Source organism: Lagenorhynchus albirostris, chromosome 4 (assembly GCF_949774975.1).
Source record: "Lagenorhynchus albirostris chromosome 4, mLagAlb1.1, whole genome shotgun sequence".
NCBI classification, from domain to species: domain Eukaryota; kingdom Metazoa; phylum Chordata; class Mammalia; order Artiodactyla; family Delphinidae; genus Lagenorhynchus; species Lagenorhynchus albirostris.
In genome coordinates, this window is record NC_083098.1 from 145060035 (window position 1) to 145081436 (window position 21402).

Genomic DNA, 21402 nt, shown 5'->3' on the forward strand with positions numbered 1-21402 from the left:
CAACAATGTGAATGTACTTAGTCCCACGAACTGCACACTTAAAAACAGTTAAAGTGGCACAGCTAATATTACGTATATTTGACCACAATAGAAAAAGTTTGTTTAATGCAAAGAATACTCCGCACTTAGTGATGGAAAGAGAATGTGGCCAAACCACAGAAAACCCACTCAGCGGAATCACACCCAGCTGCTCATAAGCGTGCTGTAGGACCGTATGTCCTGCGTGAGGGAAGCTTGCCGGGTGGGTCCTGAGGTGGGGTCCACGCAGACGGGACAGCCGGCCACGGGCCTCTCCAGAGGCACACGCTGTTTCCTCTTCAATCGTCCGCTCTTGCAAAAGCAAACACTTGTCTTGTCTATTGTACAATTAATGATAAAGCAGACTCTGAAAAACTCAAGTGAGAGTGACACCCCTAGAAGGGGTCAGGTCCCCCCTTTAAGGTCCCTGGTGGCAGAGGGTGGCACCCAGATATGTGTGAAAAGAAGACAAGAGCCAGCTGTTTCAAAAGAGAGATGCCCCGGGCTTCCCTGGTGGCGCAGTGGTTGAGAGTCCGCCTGCCGATGCAGGGGACACGGGTTCGTGACCCGGTCCGGGAAGATCCCACGTGCCGCGGAGCAGCTGGGCCCGTGAGCCATGGCCGCTGAGACTGCGCGTCTGGAGCCTGTGCTCCGCAACGGGAGAGGCCACGACAGTGAGAGGCCCGCGTACCGCAAAAAAAAAAAAAAAAAAAAAAAGAGAGAGAGATGCCACGGTCCAGCTTGCCAGACTGGAGGGTCAGAGCAGTGCAGTGGCAGCTGAGAACTCTGGAGGACCAGGAGACTCTGAATCAATGCCGAGGAGGCCTGGGTGTGTGAGCAGGGTCTTTTTTAAGCCTCTTTTCTCATTAAAACCAACAGCAATGCCTGCTTCCCTGCAGACACACCTTCTGCAAGGTCATGACACCTGCCCTCCAGCTCTCGCTGTCTGCACACCCCGTTCTCCTGTGATCCATCGCCGGGCGGTGGGGAGAGCCTGGGACCGATGGACAGCCCTGGGCTCGAATCACAGCTGTGCCCTGTTCCGGCTGTGTGACCTCAGCCGCCCCTTCCCCCCAACCCCTAGTGCCCTAAGCATTTCTGAGGATTCTGGGGAAACTCTAATGAGGTCACAAACATTTGAGCGCTCAGAGAAGTAATGGCCCAAGCACATGTGAGCTGTAATCTTATGGATTATAAGACCTAGAAAGGAACTTCCCTGGTGGTGCAGTGGTTAAGAATCCACCTGTCAGTGCAGGGGTCACGGGTTTGAGCCCTGGTCCGGGAAGATCCCACATGCCGCGGAGCAACTAAGCCCATGCGCCACAACTACTGAGCCTGCGCTCTAGAGCCCGCGAGCCACAACTACTGAGCCCGTGAGCCACAACTACTGAAGCCCGCGCGCCTAGAGCCCATGCTCCGCAACAAGAGAAGCCACTGCAATGAGAAGCCCGCGCACCGCAACAAAGGGTAGCTCCCGCTCGCTGCAACTAGAGAAAGTCCGCGTGCAGCAACGAAGACCCAACGCAGACAAAAAAAGATCTAGAAAGACCCACAAGTCTGGGCCCCAGACGTGGCTGGTAGTTAATTACCAGCCCCTCCCCCTTCTGGGCAGGACCACGGCCACGCGTGGCCTCCTTCAGAGCCTGCTGTGCAGTTCATCTTCCCGCAGCTCGCGGGCACCCAGGGAAATGGCCTTCGCCAAATATTGACAGGATTCGGGTCTATTTGCTCCAGCAGAGGCGAGGAATCGATATCTGAATATTTCTGCTTCCACAGACGAGGGGAGGGTGCACGAGACCGCGTTTAGTGTTCCGAGCAGACCTGTACACGGGTGTGATCACAGCTGATCCGCAAGTGAAGGTGATTCAGAGCCCTAAGTAAAGGCGCTGGCTTGCCGGGCAGGGTCCAGGGATCCATCGTGAAATTTCTTCCGTCCGCGCGCCTGGGGCCAAGCCCCTCAAACTTCCCAAGGGACAGCCTCCGTATTGAGTGGGTCCGTCACACTGTCTGCGCACGAGCTTCTGCTCCCCGGCTTTGAGCAGGAGGCGATAAAACACCCCGAGTCTTGGTGCAGGGAGGCGCTGCTGGACAAGGCCGTCCTGATGCTGCCCAGGTGGCCGGTGACTGTGCCCCCTGACCTCGAGCCACAGATCCCAGCCACTAGCGCCGTTCCTCTCCAAACTGCTGTGGCCCCGCGCGTCAGGAGGTGCCGTGGGAAATAAAAGGTTCTATTCCTGGTGTAACCCCTTTCCCAGAACTGGGGCAGTGGGTCCTGAGCCTCCTCTCCGCGTCTCTGGGTCTCACCAGTCTACACGGCACTGAAGCCCACCGCTGTGACCCACCACGCCCAGGCCCGCCTCCCTGGCCAGACTGTACCTCCAGGGGGCGCTGCCTGGCATCACCCAGTGGGGACCGGGCAGGGACCCCAGCCTCCAGGGTAGGCACGCAGCCGTGCGCGCGGCTCCCACCTCAGATGCGGTGGGCACACGTGCCCATCACCCGGGGTCACGGGTCGCCCTCCTCACCCCAGACCTGAAGAGCTACCGGGTTTAGGAAGATGTGCCAAAGCCTCAGAGGAGGCCACTTGTGCCCCAGGCCGTCGGCCACTCTTGAATGAAATGATGTCCAGGGTTGTGTGTGGGCTGCAAGGGCTCGTGGGGTCGACTGTCAAGCACTGGGTCACGGGCATCCCTGCTGCTGGGCAGGGAGGGGGCCCAGGCTACCTGAACAGGTGCCGCGCCTCCACCTGGACCCCCAGTGCTGTCCCTGCACGGCTGGAGAAAGGTGCCGCTTCCCTCTGCCCTCCCCCTGCCCCCGGAGAACAGGGCCACCGTTCCTGATGAAGCTGCCAGGCCCCTAGCCCTCTGAGAGGAAGTGGGCTGGGCATGGCCCTGGATGAGTCCCAGGGCTGGGGGAGGACAAGCGGCCAAGGAAGACAGCTGAGTGGGGCACCCGTGTCCCCTCTGCTGGTCCCATCCCCCCTGCCATCCATAGTGACAAACAGGTGAGGCCTCCCTGCACCCTGGCCACACCTGCGCCAGGGCCTTTACTCCCTCCCTTCACAGCTAGACGTGTTGAGAGGGCTTGACACCCCCATCCCCGCCCTGGCTCTGCCCGGAATCATGGCGGGCGGGCAGGGGGGACGCGGTGCAGCTCTAGCAGACGCCCAGGAGCCTGAATTCAGCAGAGGCGTGGTCCCACGCTCCCTCCCTCTCTCTCCTCTCCGGATGCGGTGACTCCTCAGCCACGTCATCACTGAGCGCTTCCTGCAAGCGAGGTGCCGTGCAAGGTACCTTGAGAGGTGACATAGTGCCTGAGAGGCAGATGGGCTGTGGGCCCCTGCCATGGGCCTGGCACTTACCCAGGGCCTAGCCTGGGGCAGGGGCGTGAGTGAAGCTCCTCAAACACTCGCTCTACTCTCATCTCCGCATGTCCTGCCGGATGCCCTTCTACTGATTTGTCTGGCTAACTCCTACTTGGTGGGATGTCACCTCCTTCAGGAAGCCTGCCAGGATTTCTCTCTCACAGCAGGTTCCTTACCGGCCTCCTCTCTGTCCCCACAGCCTCTCCAGAGAAGTGCTTTCTCATGGTGTGTTTTCCTCACGTGCTATCTGCCTTTTTCATTAAGCTGGGAGCTCCGGGAGGGAAGAACTCCATCAAGGCCACCTCCAGTGCCTGGCCAAGGGGTCCATACACTCAAGTGAAACCACCGGCTCTGCCCAACCCCCGGCCCGGGGATGCTGGGTTGACTCGTTGCCTGTCCATGAGACCCAGGGGGGGAGGGTCTCCTGTGAAAGGGGTGTCCTTCCCGGTGTCAGTCACCCTGGGGAGGGGCAGGCCCTCATAGAGGAAACAGGAACTTCGTTGGGGAGGATTTGGGGAGCCACCCCCTCCCTACAGACTGCTTTCAGGGGGTTCCCAGCAGGTGCCACGGCTAGGAAGCATTCTGAGGCCCAGCTCTCCCACCGTGAGCCCCAAATCCAGAGCAAAGCCCTGTTGAGGTCTCCTGCGGGGCTGCAGGGGTGCCCTGGGAGTGAGGGGAAGGGGGCGGCAAAGCTCAGAGCGGGGCACCCATGGGGAAGCGGGCCCTGTGCCCGGGGGACGGGGGGCAGGAGTGTCCTGAAGGCCCGATTTCTAGCAAGATGTTCTGCCCAAGGTGCCAATCTTGGAGGCTGTGGGTCACACTTTAAGTGAAAAGAGGGAAAGTTTCTCCCTAAGTCCATTTCAGAGGCTGCCCCTCCCACCGCCCCCTCCCAGGTGACGACATCCCTGTGCCATCACGCCCCAACCCAGCCGGCAGAGCAGGAACCCACCCTCTCTGCCACGCGAGGCGTGGAGGCACCTAAAGCCCGGCTCATGATGAGCTGAGAGCAAACTGACCTACATGTGACGCAGATCACGAGGGAGGGAAGACAACGCCCAGCAGAAGCCCAGGGTCTGGAGGGGCTGCCTGGGTTCACAGGCCGGCTCTCCCACCGCCAACTGGGTACTCGGGGCAGGTTTCTCGAGGTCACCTGGCCTCCGGGTCCCCACCTGTAAAATGGGCAGTCACGGAAACCACCCCCGCGGCGTCGGGAGCACTCAATGAGTGATACTGTCCGGGGCCGTTACTGTTATCGTTACTGCCATTCTCTTCCACCTGCGAGGCCTGAGCCCTTGGAAAAGCGTAACGACGCTTCTGGTCTCTCAGAAGACCCGGTGGGGAGATGCGCGCACGCAGAGGAGGCTGCGCTGGCGGTGCTCCCAGAGCGGGTAGTCACCTCCTCCCTTGCCAGCCGCTGACCTTGGGCTGACCTTGGGGGGGGGCGGTCTTGCCTCCTGTCTTTGTCTGCCTGCCCTCATCTGTAAACTGGGAGCAAGAATCCTCGCCCCACAGGGATTTGCGGCATTCAAGATGGAGCCTGGACGACGTCTCTACCAGGCCTGGCGTTACTACATGCTCCGTCAACAGCAGACATAGAACTTTATCAGACAAATCAATTACTCCCCTGAGCTCTGCTCCGAGGCCGGCTGGGCGTTGAGGCGCCCGAGGTTGCCAGCACACACCCAGGATATATTTAGCTCTCTGCTGGAGCCCTGCCGGGGCTGGGCATTCCCACAGAGGACGCCGAATTTCAGACCAGCTCCCAGCTCCTCATAGGCCACCGAGAAATTTGCCCCAGAGCACAACTTCCCTTGTTTATGACAGTAGACTAAATTATCCCAAGAGCACACACACACACACACACACACACACACACACACACACACACACACACACTGAATTCCTGTATCATGTCAGTGCCACTCAAAGCCCTAGTTCCGCAGTGAAAGTCCACCTCCCAAAATAGAGAACGCCGTCCTGTCCCTGGAGCATGACCTGGCTGCTGCCAGCAGGTCAGACAGCTGCTCTCCAGTCAAGCCTCTTGAGACCCATCCTGTCCCCCTCACATCCTTAAAATGAAGAAGCGAAAGGAAATAAAACAGCCAAGCATCAGGAAAAAAGGCAGTGCTGCCCGTAGCTCTTGCATCGCGATGTATTTTCTTCTGGTGCATTTTGCCTGCGTATTGTGCAGATGACACTGCGTGTAATCTATATTCCTCATTTATCACCAGCATAGACACATGCATTGTACTCCTCCTTCACAATCATTTTAATGGCTACGTAATACTCCAGCTTTTATCACCAGTTCCAAGTTTGGTCTAGGGTATCGGATCCCCAGTACCCTAGCAGGGCACCTGCGGGGTCAAAGCCATGTTCATAATAACACTGAGATGGGGAATTCCCCGGAGGCCCAGTGGTTAGGACTCCGCACTTTCACTGCCAGGGCCCAGGTTCAATCCCTGGTCAGGGAGCTAAGATCCTGCAAGCCTCGAGGCGCAGAGGCAAAAATAAAAAAGATTGAGATGTTATTGTCTTCCACCGCTCCCACTCCCTCCTGAGTGTACCATGGAGTTTTCTGGAAGCCCCGTGACATGTGACATCACAACTGATAGAAAACAGGCCGGACAGGAGCTCCAGCAGATGTCTCTTAAGCCAAACGTTAATGAGATTTGCAAAACCGTAAAGCAATGCCACTCTGATCCCTGAAAACACTCCTACGTTAACATACAAAGGGCTATTATTCTTATTCAATGAATTAAAAATTCTCCATTTTAAGGTCTAATACAGCAAATATCAATAAATACCATGCATTCAACCAAAAACTCTTTGGGGTCCCCAATAAATTTGAGTGAAGGGGTCCTACGCCCTCAAAGCTGGAGAACAGCTGCTACGGATGGACGGACGATGATGAACTGGCCCAGCATTTGTGGCTGGACATTCACCCTGCAGAGTACGTGACCCCTTCAGCGAACGACTTCTTATGCACAAATCACATCAGCCGCCTTCTTCTACCAAAGGGCACGAACATATATAAGCCTCAGTGCATCTCGCCTAACCGCCTCTCAGAGACTATGCACACTGACGGTCAGCCGTCCGCGACGGCATCCAGCTCAGAGGATCGGGGGATGTGTACAATTAGCTGACTTAACAGTCACAATTTTTTTTTTTTTTTTTTTGCGATACGTGGGCCTCTCACTGTTGTGGCCTCTCCCATTGCGGAGCACAGGCTGGCCATGGCTCACGGGCCCAGCCACTCCGCGGCATGTGGGATCCTCCCAGACCGGGGCACGAACCCGTGTCCCCTGCATCGGCAGGCGGACTCTCAATCACTGCGCCACCAGGGAAGCCCCAACAGTAACAATTTTTAACTAACGACGGGTCTTTCCTCCAACCTTCAGCTATTCTAGAGACCCACACAGGAAGGAGAAAGGGTTTCAGTCCCAGAGACAGAACGTTTGAGAAGCTGCCTGGGGATGCTGAATAATGCCCCCCTCCCCCGGATATACCCACGTCCTCAGCCCTAGGACCTGTGGACGTGACCTTACCTGGTTAAAAATCACGCGGTTGGTCTTTGCAGATGTGATACAGTTAAGGACCTTGAGATGGGAGATTCTCCTGAATTATCTGGGTGGGCCCTAAATGCAGTCACAAGCATCCTTAGAGAGGCAGAGGGAGATCTGACCACACACACGGATGGGAGAGGAGAGACCTGAAGATGCCTGCATTGAGGTCAGGGCGATGCGGCCGCAAGCCAAGGAGCGCTGGCAGCTGGGAGAGACGGGGGGCGGATTCTTCCCAGAAGCTCTGGAGGAAGCGCAGCCCTGCCGACACCTTGACTTCAGCCCAGTGACATGGATTTTGGACCTCGGGCCTCCAGAACTGTGAGAGGATAAGCTTCCGTTGTTTTAAGCCCCGAGGTTTACGGTGCTCCATTCCAGCAGCCCCCCTCCTACGGGACGCCCCAGTGACGGAGGCTGACCCCTCCTTCGCCAGCCCCATTCCCTCACCAGCAGCATGGGCTGTCAGAAAACCTCGCCGTGCGCTGCAGAGCGCCTCCCCAAGGGGCTCACTGCGGGGCTCGGCGTGTGTGCTGCCGCCAGCTATTTTAATTCCTTGTAGCTCCTTCAAAGGCTGCTGGCCGGCTGCTCCGTTGTGCCCCAGTGAGCTGCTCTCAGAGAAGGAATTTGGGGTGTCAGGTCAGGAGATGGGTGCCAATGGAGGAAAGGAAGGGTCAGCCGTGGCAGGGGCAGAATAAAGCTCTCATGTGGCAGCCCCGGGCCTCGCAGGGCTGCAGAGGGGCCCAGCCTGGCCAGAGGGGAGAGAATGAGTTGGCGGGAGGAGAGGGCTGGAAGGGAAGAGCAGCGAAAGCAACACTGAGGTCTGGCGGGGTCGGGAGGGCAGGGAGACCTGCCCAAGGATTCCAGAGGCGGCCCTGGCAGGGCCACCCTTCATCCTCAGCACACAGCCCTGCTCTGCACCCCACGCCCGTCCCACGCCCGTCCCAGGCAGCCAGGGAGGCACCTGGCTGGATGCTGGGCTTCTGCACACATATCACGTTTCCTGATTTCCGTGGCACGTCGGAGGTGTGTTCAAGGGAACCGATGCTTGAAACCCTGCACTCCACAATTACTCTCCAAGCGCCTGGCAGACGAGGCCGGTCTCAGAGCCGAAGGACAGCAAGAGCATCAGGAAGGCCCGCGAGAAGTGTGTCACAGAGGCCCCCGGGGGCCTCGAGTCAACGCGGCGTGATCACAGCAGCAGCAGGGATGCTCGGGGCCGCAGGCATTGGCCGTGCCGAGGCCCCGGGCCCGCCGTTGGGCGCACACCCGCTCACCCATCCGGACGGCCCCTCCCGTGCGGCTGGCTCACTCCAGCCACACTGGACGGTCTGCTGACCCTTCGCCACCTCCCTGCCTACCTGGGTCGCACTCCCGCGCGAGCGCACGGGTCCCGCACAGCCTCACCCCGCCTGGGTCCCCGCACGCCAGGGGTATCAGACTGCGCCCCGTCCGGAGGGGAGACTGGGCCACCTGAGCTGGCAGAGAGTGCGGCCGCAGAACCGGCAGGTGTGGACGATTCAGAGCTCACGGGTCAGGTGTTCACTCGGGGAACGGGAGCGGGAAGCCGACCGGAGGCCGGGAGGGTTGTTTCAGCAAGAGGCCATGCGGGTTTTGGACCAGGCAACTGGCCAGGCTAGAATCCCGGCTGCCAGGTTACCGGACACACCCCTGCTGTCCAGCCTCGGTTTCCTTACCAGTAAACTGCAAACTACCAGGAGTGACATTCAGAATATTTACGAGGGTTCCCCACGCCCCCCTCAGCAGGGGTGCAGCCACGCGCGTGCGCCCGGCACGTCCTGAGCCCGGCGGGGATCCCACGCCCCGGGTGTAAGGCCGCAGCCTGTGGCGGCCAGGTCTCCGTGCTACTGTCTCCTCCTTGGCCCCCCAGGTGCTCATTAAAGCCCTTGGAGGCAGAGGCAGCCTGAGTAGGAAGAGGCCCGGCTGCGTGTGACACCACAGCCCATCACGCAGCTCCGGAACAACGTGCAGTTGGCAAAACGGGGCCGCCCGCCTTCCTCGGCTCGGGGCGCCTTCCCGCGTCTGCAAAGCCAGCAGGGCCGCGTCTTCTCTCCTCTCTGACCTCTGCTTCCACCACCACAGCCCCTCTTCTCTGACCCTCCTGCCCCCTCCTCCTCGATGGCATGGACCCCACCGCATCACCTGAGCCCCACTGCGAGCTCTCTAACTTAGTCACATCCTCGAGGTCCCTTCTGCCATGTAGGTGACACACCCACTGGGTCCGGGCATGAGGACAGGGACATCTTGGGGGGCCGTTGTTCAGTCTGAGATGAGGCAACTCAGAGAGGGGCAGTGTCTAGCCCCAGGTCACACAGCAGGCAGGACCAGGCACAAGTCCTCGGCAGGAGCCCCTGGCTCCGTCTGCTGCCCACGGTCCTGATGAGGGAGGACCCTAAAGGAGTGGAGGAAAGGGTCCTGGGCGTCTTGGGTTCCGGGGGAGGCGAGGGAGACGGAGGAGGAATTTCAGGACAGTGCTCTGCGCACAGCAGGCGCTCAACAAACCGAGTGAGCGAGCTTTTCCAGAATAGCTGTGAGCCCTCAAGAGGCGGCTGGTGGCTGGGAACAGAGGTGGCTCCGACCAGACGGAGGCTGGACCGTACCGGGGCCCGTGGGGGCCGCTGTGGGCGCTGTGGCTGCACGGTGCTGCCCGCCTCCATCCCGCCTCTAGGCTCCCCCGGGTGGCGGTGGACAGTTGTATAGTGCGGTGGCGGGGGGGGGGGGCGGGGGGGATGCGCAATTCCAGGACCAGCCCTCTGCCCAGGAGGACAAAGGCCCCAGTGTCCCCTGGTTCTGAGGAGCGTTCCACACGGTCCCCTAGCAGGACTGAGCCCCCCTGACCCACAGTGACCACCCACCCATCCAGATACCCCCCTGGCTCTGCCTCCCTCCCCGTCTCCCCCTCCCACTTGTGCTTCCTGGGACCACCTCCCAGGCAAACCACCTGCACCCCCATCCCCGTCTCTCGGAACGTGAATGGAGACAGCTGCGGGGCTGCCGAACTGCTACGGGGTCCGCGGGGTGGTCCCCGCAATCCTTCCTTCTTGGAACTTCATGCCCAACTGCAGCGCCGACTGGGCCCTTGGAGATGTCATTTTCCAGCAAGATCCTGGGGCCACGGATGTCCGAGCAGAAGCAGAAGGTCAGAGCAGAAGGTCGGAGAGAGGCCTGACTGTGGGCCCTCGACCCGGGATGAGGGCAAACAGACGAGAAGGCTGAGCGCGAAGCGGGACCCGAGCTCCGGGTGTTCGTGCAGCACCTGTCACAAGGTAGCCTGTGCGGACACGGGGCGGGGTGGGATCCACACAGCTCAGCCCGGCCCAGCCCCGAGGACAGACGCGCCCAGCGGGGACAGCCCCGCGCGCGCGCCCTGCAGTGACACTGGGCGGTGGCTTCTTGGCGTGCTGGCTGGAATCGGGTTGCCGGCTCGCCTCTCCAACCCCTTGCTCTGCACGTGAGGAAACTCAAGCAGGACAGCCAGCGCGCCCGCTACGTGCAGGGGGCCCGGCGGAGTCGCCGTGCGGGTGGTGGGGCTCCGAGGCAACCCAAGCACCGCTAAGAACTTGGGAGCGGGCAGCTGTCCGGGGACTGGGCTTCTCCCGGCCCTCGGGGGCGGGTCAGGGGGTGTGAACAGGACCGGCGGGCTAGGCGGGGGAGGGAGGAGAACCAGCAATGGAGGAAGAGCTGTGAGCCAGCTGACGATGTCAGCTGATGCCACGGTGGACCCTGCAGGCTTTGCCCCGAGCCCTGGACAGTGTGTGCAGCTATGATAAAAACCACCCCAGGCCCTTGACACCACAGCCCATGAACAGTCCTGTAAAGCGGGCGCTATGATCTCCACCTGACAGGTGGGGAAACCGAGGCAAAGAGCAGTGAGTTACGCAACCTGGTGGCTGGGAACAGAGGTGGCCCCGACCAGACTGAGGCTGGACCACACCGGAGCCTAGGTGTTCTGAAAGCCACCCAGGCATCGAGACCACCTGCCTGGTTGCTTAGGAATCTTCAGCCAAGGCAACACGGTGCGTGAACCCCCCAGTCCGTCATTTTGCACCAGGACCCGTTTAACGTGGGCCTGGCTCCCCCCCCAGCCCGGCAGCCTCCCCGAGGGCAGGAGGCACCCGCAGGGCTCGCTGTTGGCTGAGTCCAAGGCAAAGCGAGCATCACAGAACTCAAAGCACACCTTCTACCCACCCCAGCCCTTCCTGCGGACACGCACTCAGATGTTCTCCTGGCTTGGGTATCCGTCAGACGTCCACAGATGCCGCTTCCCTGACAGGCTGCGGAGAAACCCCCGTACACTGGGACCCTCGCGTAAAGGGCAAAGTGCTCCCTGCTGCGATATTGTCAGATGGGGCCTACGTGGCACAGAAGGTGCTCGGAGACCTCCGGGCTCACGTGGCGTGTTTCCCTGAAACGGTGGCCGAGCCTCAAAGCCAGACGTTCTCTCTGGGGCAGTGGGGGAACAGGGTGGTCAGAAGGAAGCCAGTCCCACCCCTGAGGATGGCAGCAGTCCCTGTTTTTACAGACAGGTACCCTGAGGCCCAGAGAGGGAAGCCGGCTCACCCGAGGTCACACAGAGGTCCGGCAGGTGGGGCTGAGGGTCCAAGGAGCTCAGGCACTGACGGGGCTGGTTGACGCTGGAGGGCTGAGCTGGGGCTGGAGGGGCCTGGGACGGCCATGAACGCTGCCTTCCAGCTCCGGAAGGCCACAAGGACCCAGCAGAGGGAAGAACTGGGGCCAGGGGTCAAGGTTACGGGGGGCATGGGGACTTGACCTGGTGAAACTCTCTTACGGTCCGAGCTGTCCATGCCCGGGTGGATCCCTGGGGCCACGCCATGACCCCAGACAGGAGCCCCCGCTGGAGGCCAAGAGCACACGCTTGGGGGCAGACAGAGCAGGGCTGGGGCTGGCTCTGCCTTCCTGGCTATGCGGGCAGGCGCCACGCCTGGAAATGGGAACACGCTTCTCGGCTCAGGGGAGGAGATGGGTTGTAACCACCACTCACACTAGAAAGCGTCATCGTGATGCCCCCAGTGGGTCAAGCCTTACCCATCCTCGGCCACACGTTACAAAGTTACCATTGTAACAGCTAATACATGCAGGGGCAGAAAAGGGTTCAAATGCAGCTCTGGCATTTGCAAACGTCCTGAAGTGAAGCCAGGCACCTGACGGGCCCGCCCAGGCATCTGTTTCCCCATCTGTAGGTGGGGACACTCCAGCGGCCCTGAGAAAGGTCCCAGGAGCATCTGGTCCCGGCATGGGCCCCAAGGGAGCACCCCACAAGCCGAGGCTGCGTGACACTGAAGTAGGGTGCTGCCCGACACCCAAGAGACCTTGGCAATGGAAACATCCCTGAGTAAACAAAGACGCAGCACTCAGGTTGCTGTGCCTCGCGTCCTAGCGGCCCGAGGCCCGCTGCTCGGGCAGCCGGCGGGCTGGGCGCACATCTGACCGGTCCCCACGGCAGCTCGCGAGACCACGCGATCACCTTCAAGAAATACACGCTGCCGTCTGAACACCACCCAAGTTTTCCTGCTGCGACTATTTTAACTGATTTCCAAGCTCCTCCGCGTGCCACGTACTCAGCACCCTCGGGCGCCACGGAGACCCCAGAAGAGGCGGCAACAGAGGCTCAGGGAGGTTTGACGATCCTGTGCTGGCAGGTGGCAGAGCTGGGATCTGAGGCCAAGGAAGCGCCCGTGTCTGTGCGGAGCCGGGGCTCTGGGGTCAGGCATCCGGCGAGCAGCTCAGCGTCCCGGCAGCTGGCCTGGCCTTGAGGCCCGGCGGCAGGAGAGGCCCGTCCAGAGGCCAGACACCTCCCCGCCCGCTCCCTTCACCACCAGACTTGCTGATTCCCTCTCACCAGCTCACAGCTCTCCCACAATGCAGACGATGCTCTGGACGGTCCGGGGGTCTGACAGGAGACTTCTCCAGAGGGAGGGTCCCACTCCCTTTTCTGGGACAGTAAGACTGGACGGTCCAAGAGTTCACCAAAGTCAGGGCTTGGGTCTAGAGAATATGCCATCTACCCCCAAACTACCTCCTGGACGGAAACCATAAAGAATCGAAGGGTCTCGGGTGGCGGGTTAGGAAGTGACCCTGGACGTGAGGGACCCACAGTTCGGAGACCAGAATGCCCAGGCTGAGTGAAAGAGCGTCCCGTTGGTTCCTGGGCAACGGCCACCCTTTGCAGATGCCATTTCGGATGAATTTCTGGGTCAGGATGATTTCTCTTTGGCCACACCTAATCCAGATGGAGTCACACACGGAAAACGGGCACCCGTGTCGTTACCTGTGCTAAGAGCCACGTGCTGCCATCTGGGAGACCCCCACCCGAGCTAAGGACAGTGGCCCCCGCGGATGGAACCGTCCGACCTCTCACCAAGTCACAGACTCCGGAAGCAGCACGCGGCCGCCTTAGACCTGGAAGCAACGCCCTCTTGTCTCAGTTGATTTCTCATTGCAAAAGACAGGCGCACACAGTGAAGAAAACTGGGGAAAGTGACGGGCAGTATAGAGACGCAGAGGGGGGAGCAGTGGCTCGTTTGCCACCTCCACCAGGAGGACGCCGTGCACGGCTTGACCTACTTCCCTTAGTCTGCTCTCCTCCACTGTCTTGTAAAGTTGCAGTCATATAAGATATACAATCTTGTCCTCAGCTGCCGTCTAAATTAAGCTCTTCTTAAGCACGTTCTCCTAGCATGAAAAACCCCTGTCATACAGTTAACTAGAATGTTCCCGCCACCCCCAGAGGACAGGTTTCAGGAGGATATAGATGCCGTTTGTTCTCATCCACGGCTGAGCCCCGGGCCCGGAGCAGTGCTGGGCACGTAGCAGGCGTTTGGTAAACCTCTGTCGACTGGATGAACAATCGCATGGCTAGTATCCCATCGCTCCCCCCACGTGTAGCTGGTTTCTAACTTTCTGCTGCTGTCAGGAACGCCGTGGTGAATGTCTGTGGTGACAGCAGAGCCCACACTTGGATTAGAAATGTGTCTCTCTGCTCCAAATGCCGGGGCTGAGCCAGCCAGAGCAGGGGACCGGGTCTCGGGCTGTCTGCCACACACCCTCCTGGCCCCCGGAGGGCTGCCTTTCCTTCCCCAGCCCTCGGTTTCCCCTCTGTATGGGTAGGTGGCTTTGGACTGGAGCATCCCCCAGGCCCCTCCCAGCTCCGTGACCCTAACACAGCAGGCCACAGGTACAGAAGAGGGCTGAGCCGGCCACCCTCTCCACCTGGCCCTGCACTCCTGTTCTGGGCCTGCATCCCCCCCACCAAATCCATAATCCAAGATGACTGGTGTCCTTATAAAAAAGAAATAAGGACACAGATACACACAGAGGGAAGATCATGTGAGGACACAGGGAGGAGGTGGCCGTCTACACGGCCAGGAGAGAGGCCTCAGAAGAAACCAATCCTGCCCACACCTTGATGTCAGACTTCCAGCCTCCAGAAGTGTGAGAAGATAAATTTCTGCTGTTTAAGCTGCACGGTCTGTGGTTACTTTGTTACGGCGGTCCTGGAAGACTAACACAGTCCCCCACGAACCTCTGACCACCTGGGGAAATCCTACCCACCAGGCCTGCAGCTGCCCCGGGGAGGACATGCAGGCTGCAGGAGAGCACGGACCCGACGGGGGCAGAGCTGGCGCCGGAGCCCCTCCCAGCTCAGGTTCTTTCCTCTGCCCCGCCTTGCCCTGCCGTGACCACCTGGGCTGTGATGTTAGGAAGCCATCACGAGACTCACCATCATCTCCTGGGTCCCACCAAGTGTGGGCCAGCATTGTACACAGAGCCAAAGGCGTTCCCTGCACACAGTGGGGAAACCGAGGCGGGGGTAACAGTGAATCAAGCACAGCTAGTGAACTTATCTGATGCAGAACGCCAGCTCCTTCTACCTCACCATGCTGCCACTTGAACAATTTCCCTGGCCACTCGAAATGACTGTGCAACAACACATGGAGACAACTGCATGCGCCCTTGATGCCAACACCAGAGCCATCTCAAAGGCGCCCTGGGTTATCGGACTAAAGGAAGATACGCCTGCGGCCCCGATGGCATAAAGGAAAGGGGAGCCTCCCACCCGGGGTGCTTGTACAGGTCGCCTCAGAGTCTGACCATCGGCTCGCCTGGGCAGCCGGAGACTGGACCACGTGATCCCAGCCACATCTACTGGCGCCAAGCTCTGGGGGTGATGCCAGCCTTCCCTGGGGAGGGCCGTCAGGGGACCTGACCTTGTTGATGATGGAAGCCCCTGACCTGCCAGATGTGCACAGTGGCCAGACGTTAGAGCCCAAGAGCCCTGCACAAGGGACCACCATCTGCTCTCCCCCACCACGGCTGTGGGTGAAAACTACTGCCTTGCAAATCATCAGCTGGGCTGTGAGCGACAGGTCGAGGGGAGAGCATGCCCACTGCCAGTTCCGAAGGGCTCGGTTAACTCAGCAAGGCTGAGGTCTACTGACCCTTACAAGCTACCGAGGGAGGACCTACTGCATGGGGGGCTTCCCACTCCTACCGTATCCCCTCCAGGGAAGCAGCAATACTGCTTTTACACATCAGGAAGCCAAGCTCCAGAAGGGGCCACGATCTGTCCGCGACTAGCAGGTGGGCGCTGTGATTCAAACCCCAGTCTCCTTGTTCTTTCCGCCCATGATCCCCCAGGGCCCTGGTGCCCACGTACGCCTTCTCCCAGGACAACCACACACGAGGAGGGGGAAAGGCCAGTGCTTCTTCCAGGGTCCCCCTGATTACAGGAGAGACCGGAGGTATCAATTATGGTCATGGAAAGCCTAAAATTCCCCTGTGTGCACCCTGCCATTACCCCCACCTGCCATTAGATAAATGCAGATAAATGGAGGTTCTGTGAAGTCTTGGGGTGCCCCGCTCCCCAGCCACCTCCAGAGAACAGGTTGGCCATTTCAGAAATCCTCTTCTAGAGAATTCTGCCTCCTAGGGCCTGCCACTTGCTCCCCGCCGCTTTCCCAATTCCCACCACCCATGTGGTCCCTCCTTCCTCACCTAGGAGGGGGAGGGAACTGTTTCCCCCTGGGAGGGGTTGGTCCCTGGAAGCATACCCCGCAAGCAGAGAGCACACAGTAAGTGCTCACTAAAGGCACACTCCCTCCCCAGTCCTCCCCAGCCCCCCCCCCCGGAAAAACAGCTGTCCCCACTGTTTTCTGCACCATGGCCAGAGGCCATACTGCAGTCTGCGGCCAGACAGGCTCAGGGGAGAGCACAGGAGTCCGAAACCCGGCCCAGCTGCGTGAGCTGAGCAAGTGACTCAAGTCTGGTGAGCCTTGGTCGCACCCTGAAAAATGGGGTGACGGCCCCTCCCTGCCACGGAATGTAGGGGGAAGCCCTCAGCCCAGTGGCGAGCCCCAGAAGGCTCTCGAAAAGGGGCTCTGGTCGCTCCAGACTCTCTCCAGGAGCCAAGGCCCCGGCTCTAGGCCTCAGTTTCCCCAAGCGCACTAGGCGCGGCTGGCTTGTGGCGACGTGGGATTTTTCAGCGCCACACAGAGGCTGTCAGACCCAGCGAGTGCGTCGCCAGCGCCAGCTGTGGGGATACGCAGGGGTGAGGGGCCGCAGAGAGGACGCGCGCACGTCCGGGCGGGTCGCACACACCTGCGCGCTCCGCGACCCCAAGTTTGACCCGGGCCAGCCCAGGGCGTCGGGCGTCGGCCTGACGGCCCCCCACCCAGGCGCTGCTGGAGCCGCACAAGGGCGGCGGCCCCTGACGCAAAGGCCCCATGTCACCACACCTCTCCGTGGCAGGGTCTACATTGGTCCCGTGCCCCCTCGCTGGACCCTGGCCGCCTCCTGCAGCCTGTGGCGAGCCCGGACGCCAGGGAGAAGCAAAGGAGTGGCGCCTTCCAGACAGCCCGGCGCAGTCACCCCGGCGCCGCGCGGGGAAAGGCTCCCCAGTGCGCGCTGCCAAGCTCACCGCCTGGGGCGCAGGGACAGGGGGCTGCGCGCTGGACCCTCGGGACTGCAAGACCCTGAAGCAGAAGTTGGCTGGAGCAGACCCCCAGTCTGCAGGTGCAGCCACCCCAGCCCTCGCGGCGCCGCGACCCAGCTCGGGGACGCGCGGGTCCCTCGGTCCCCACACTCACCTGCGCTCATCTCAGCGGCAGCTCGGAGTCGGGTCGTCTGGGCTCTGCGCAGCCGATGCTTCTGCCCGCAGGTGCCGCGCCTACCAGCGCGAAGGGCCGCCCGCCCGCCTGCCCGGCTGTCTCCGTCCGCCTGCCCGCAGCGCCGCCGCAGCGCCGCGGCGCGTCCGCCCCTCCCCGCCCTGCCCCGCAGACCCCGCCCCGCCCCGCGGCCCCGCCCTTCGCCCGCCCCCCGCCACTTTGCTGGCGGGGCGCACCCTGGGAAGTGTAGGCGCCGCGCCCCCGCCGCTTCACCTTCACGCCCCGACCCCCGCAGGGACGGACTACAGTCCCGGCAGGCTGCGCGGCCCGCGCATGCGCAGGCGGGCGACGCCGCTGCGGCCTCCCGCAGTCACTCGTGGGTCTCTGCGGAGTTGTCCGCCGGGCCCGGCTGGCGGCCTGGCTGGCGACGGTCCGCGAGTGGCGAGGCGGGCGGTCGAGTGAGAAGCAAGCTTGGTGCAGCTCTTGTTGAGTCGTGCATTTGCAAAGGGTCAACTTCCTCCTTCCCCAGTCCGCAGAGGGAGACTGAGGCGGGGGGCGCGGGCGGCAGGACTCACCCACCCGCCCCGATGAGGCTTGCGCTCCCAACTCTAGGTCTAGGGCTCGGCCAGGAGGGGCCGAGCAGAGGGGCCGGGAGCAGAGAGGCCAGAGGACAGCGGCTCCGGGGGAGACCCGAAGTCCTGCAGAGCCAGCCGTGGGCAAGGCCGGTCGGACAAATCCCCACGTACCCTAGAAACCCAGAAGGCCTGGCTGGGTGGCTGTCCTGCAGCTTTCCAGCTCCAATGCCTGTCCCCTGGAGCCTTTTGCCCAGAACACAAGTGGATGTGATGACGGAAGGAGACTAGGAGGAGCAGGTGCCCTGCTCTCTACCCAGCTCTGCTCTCAGTGCAGCCCTGAGCGAGTCCCTTCCCCTCTTTGGGCATCAGGGCCCCATCCATGAAGTGGCTGAGTGATGGATCCACCGTGGCTGAGAGCATTAAATTCAGGTGCTTACTGTTGGTGGGAATGTAAATTGATACAGCCACTATGGAGAACAGTATGGGAGTTCCTTAGAAAACTAAAAATAGAATTACCGTATGATCCAGCAAGCCCACTACTGGGCATATACCCAGAGGAAACCATAATTCAAAAAGACACATGCACTCCAATGTTCACTGCAGCACTATTTACAATAGCCAGGTCATGGAAGCAACCTAAATGCCCATCGACAGATGAATGGATAAAGAAGATGTGGCACATATATACGATGGAATATTATTCAGCCATAAAAAGGAACGAAATTGGGTCATTTGTAGAGACGTGGATGAATCTAGAGACTGTCATACAGAGTGAAGTAAGTCAGAAAGAAGAACAAATATCGTATATTAACGCATATATGTGGAACCTAGAAAAATGGTACAGATGAACCAGTTTGCAGGGCAGAAATGGAGACACAGATGTAGAGAACAAAGGTATGGACATCAAGGGGGGAAATGGCGGGGGGGGCGGGGAGATGACGGTGTGATGAATTGGGAGATTGGGATTGACATATATACACTAATATGTATAAAATGGATAACTAATAAGAACCTGTTGTATAAAAAAATAAACAAACAAATTCAGGTGTTTAGTCCTGGCTAGAGCAGAGGCAGGCCACTAGTGGTGGGGGCCCGGGCATCTGACCGCCTGGTGGGGAGCCTGGCTTCTCCTCCGTGTGCATCGCTAGAGCGTTAGCAGTCCCTGCCTCTCAGGATACCTCTGAGGATGCCACGAGCTAATACATGCTGTGCCCCAGCAGGAGTTGAGATCAGTAAATGTCTTTGATGTTATCAGCCTGTTATTATTCTTCTCAGTGCCTTTCATAGGGCCTGGCACGGAGTGGGCACTCCACGGGTACCAGTTGTCTAAAGAGAAGAATGGAGGGAAGGAGAGAGGGTGCTGACCCCCAGCACCTGGCACCTCTGGGCCATCACCCTGGGCAGCAGTCCATCCAACATGGGAGCACCCCTGCTTCCACTCGGCCTCTTCAGGAAGCTCTCCGTCAAGTTCCCCACAGAAAGGTGTGGTCGGGCACTTGCTCCCCAGTCCCCGTCAGTCAGAGTGTGGGTCTGGGTGGCCTGGCTCTCAGCTGGTCCCAGAGCTCAGCCTGCCAGGCGGCCACCCAGACCTCCCCATGGAGCCGGCCCCACCTCTCTGCGCAGATATCTCCAAATGGGGCAGGGACAGGGGAGTCACAGCAGTTCTCAACTCCTTGAGGAAGGACCTCGGGGTCCCATGGTTCCATTCTTCACAAGGGCAGAAACTGAAGCCCAAGGAAGTCCTGCCAGAGGCGCCCAGCAAGTTGACATGCAGGGACTTGACCTAGGTGTCCTGTAGCCGAGCCTCTGCCCTGGCCCAGCTGGTTCTCCCACAAGGGAACTCCAAGTGGGCCAGGCCTGCTGCACGGGGCCCGCAGAGACTGGTTGGTTTGGGTAGACGGAACCAGGTTTCGGTTGTCATCCGCGGTGCTGTGAACCAGCTGTGACCTCGGGCAACTTCCTTGCCCTCTCTGTGCCTCAGCTTCCTAAGCCTTCAAACCACAGTGCCTGCCTGATAGGGTTGTTGGGAGGATCACATGAGTCATGTGACTAAAACCCTTCAAAGCTCAAAAAGTCAGGGCTCAATGCATGGTAGTTATCATGATATTTATTGTCACTGAAGCAGACCAGGGAGCAGTACGCGCCATCACCAGCCCGTCTTCCATCCATCCATCCATCCACCCACCATGTGTTCAATACCTTTAGTGAACTGGGCACCGTTCTAAGGAAGAAAACAGGCAAGAATTTATATCACGAGTCACATGATTCATTGGAGAAAATGCCACTACCTGATTTTTTTTTTTTTTTGGCTGTGTTGGGTCTTCGTCGCTGCACGTGGGCTTCCTCTCTAGTTGTGGCGAGCGGGGGCTACTCTTCATTGCAGTGCACGGGCTTCTCATTGCGGTGGCTTCTCTTGTTGCGGAGCACGGGCTCTAGGGCCTGAGGGCTTCAGTAATTGTGGCGCACGGGCTTAGTTGCTCCGCGGCATGTGGGATCTTCCCAGACCAGGGATCGAACCCGTGTCCCCTGCATCGGCAGGTGGATTCTTAACTACTGCACCACCAGGGAAATCCCACCACCTGCTTTCAAGCAGGCCCTGAGGAAAGGGGTGTCAGAGGGGCTCCTTGACACGAGGAGGTCCTAGACAGGCTATTGGTCAAACCAAGACCCTTTCAACGTTTGTCCAGTGCGTTCAGATATTAGAGGAACAGCTGGGCCTTGCTGAGTACAGATGCAGAGGGAGGAACCATGAGGCAGTGGGAGCTTCCCTGGTCTGCCCCCCCCCACCCCTGCCGGGCTCACACCTCCTGCAGAAAGAAGGGACACAGAGTAGGGGCTATGCCTGCTCCTTGGGGCCACTCCCCCTTCAAGCGCTTATCAAACGTTCCCCCTGGGGGAGTTGCCAGCTCATGTCACAGGGGCCCCTTCCGGCCCCTCGCAGGTGGGTGCCCCAGGCAGTGGCCCCCCGGCCCTCTACCTGCTCCTGCCGCCTTTGCCCCATCATTCCTGCCTAAGGACTCACAGGTTTCATTTGCTTTCATCCTCCCCACGACCTTTGAAGGAGGGCCATGGTCTTCTACCCTACAGGCTTGGAGAGCGGATGTGACCAGGCCAGGCGTCACTCAGGGGGAGCACAGAAAGAGCTGAGCTTTCCAGGACATCTGCGGACTAGGCGCCCTGGCCAGAGCCTCCAGTAGCGCTGGCCCACGTTCCTCCTGGGATGGATCTCAGGGCGCTCAGCCTGCCGCCTCTGGGGCTCTCATGGTCACCTTCGCAATGAGGACGCCCTTAGAAGCGGGTACTTCCACTTCTCCCCTGCTCTGTGGCCTGGCGCCCTCCTTGTCTGAACCTGGAGGACAGTGGTATAATTGGAGCTGGGATGTGGGAGCCCTGGGTCATAAGGGGGGGCGTGCCCAGTGGCAGCAGGCAGCACAGGGGGCCAGGAGCAGATGGGAAGAGCCCAGGTAGGACCCTGGAGAAAACACGGGGAGCTCTACCACACCACCACCTCCTCTAATTTCCTACCACTTCGTATGGGACGTGGACTGTTCTGGTGATGGAGGCTGTGGAATATGGTGGGGGCAGCCTCAGACCCCCGGCCCCAGCTGGGTCCAAGGTCAAGCCTCCTACACCAAACGCTGCTCTCTTGTGGGCACCAGGCTATAATTTGGAGGTTCCATTCCTGGTAACCCAGACGTGATCATAAAACACAAAAATGATAATTGCAAACGTGTTCCTTTCCC

The 21402-nt window shown here is 60.0% G+C and overlaps 1 protein-coding gene across 1 annotated transcript in view; it reads right to left on the reverse strand.

The window, feature by feature from the left end:
* ABLIM2 (actin binding LIM protein family member 2) overlaps positions 1 to 17194 on the reverse strand; it is a 152055-nt gene extending 134861 nt beyond the window's left edge. Inside the window, exon 1 of the transcript XR_009540427.1 lies at positions 17067 to 17194. The gene's annotated coding sequence lies outside the window, so the exon portion shown is untranslated. The remainder of the gene's footprint in view (positions 1 to 17066) is intronic.
* Between the last annotated feature and the right edge of the window lie 4208 nt (positions 17195 to 21402).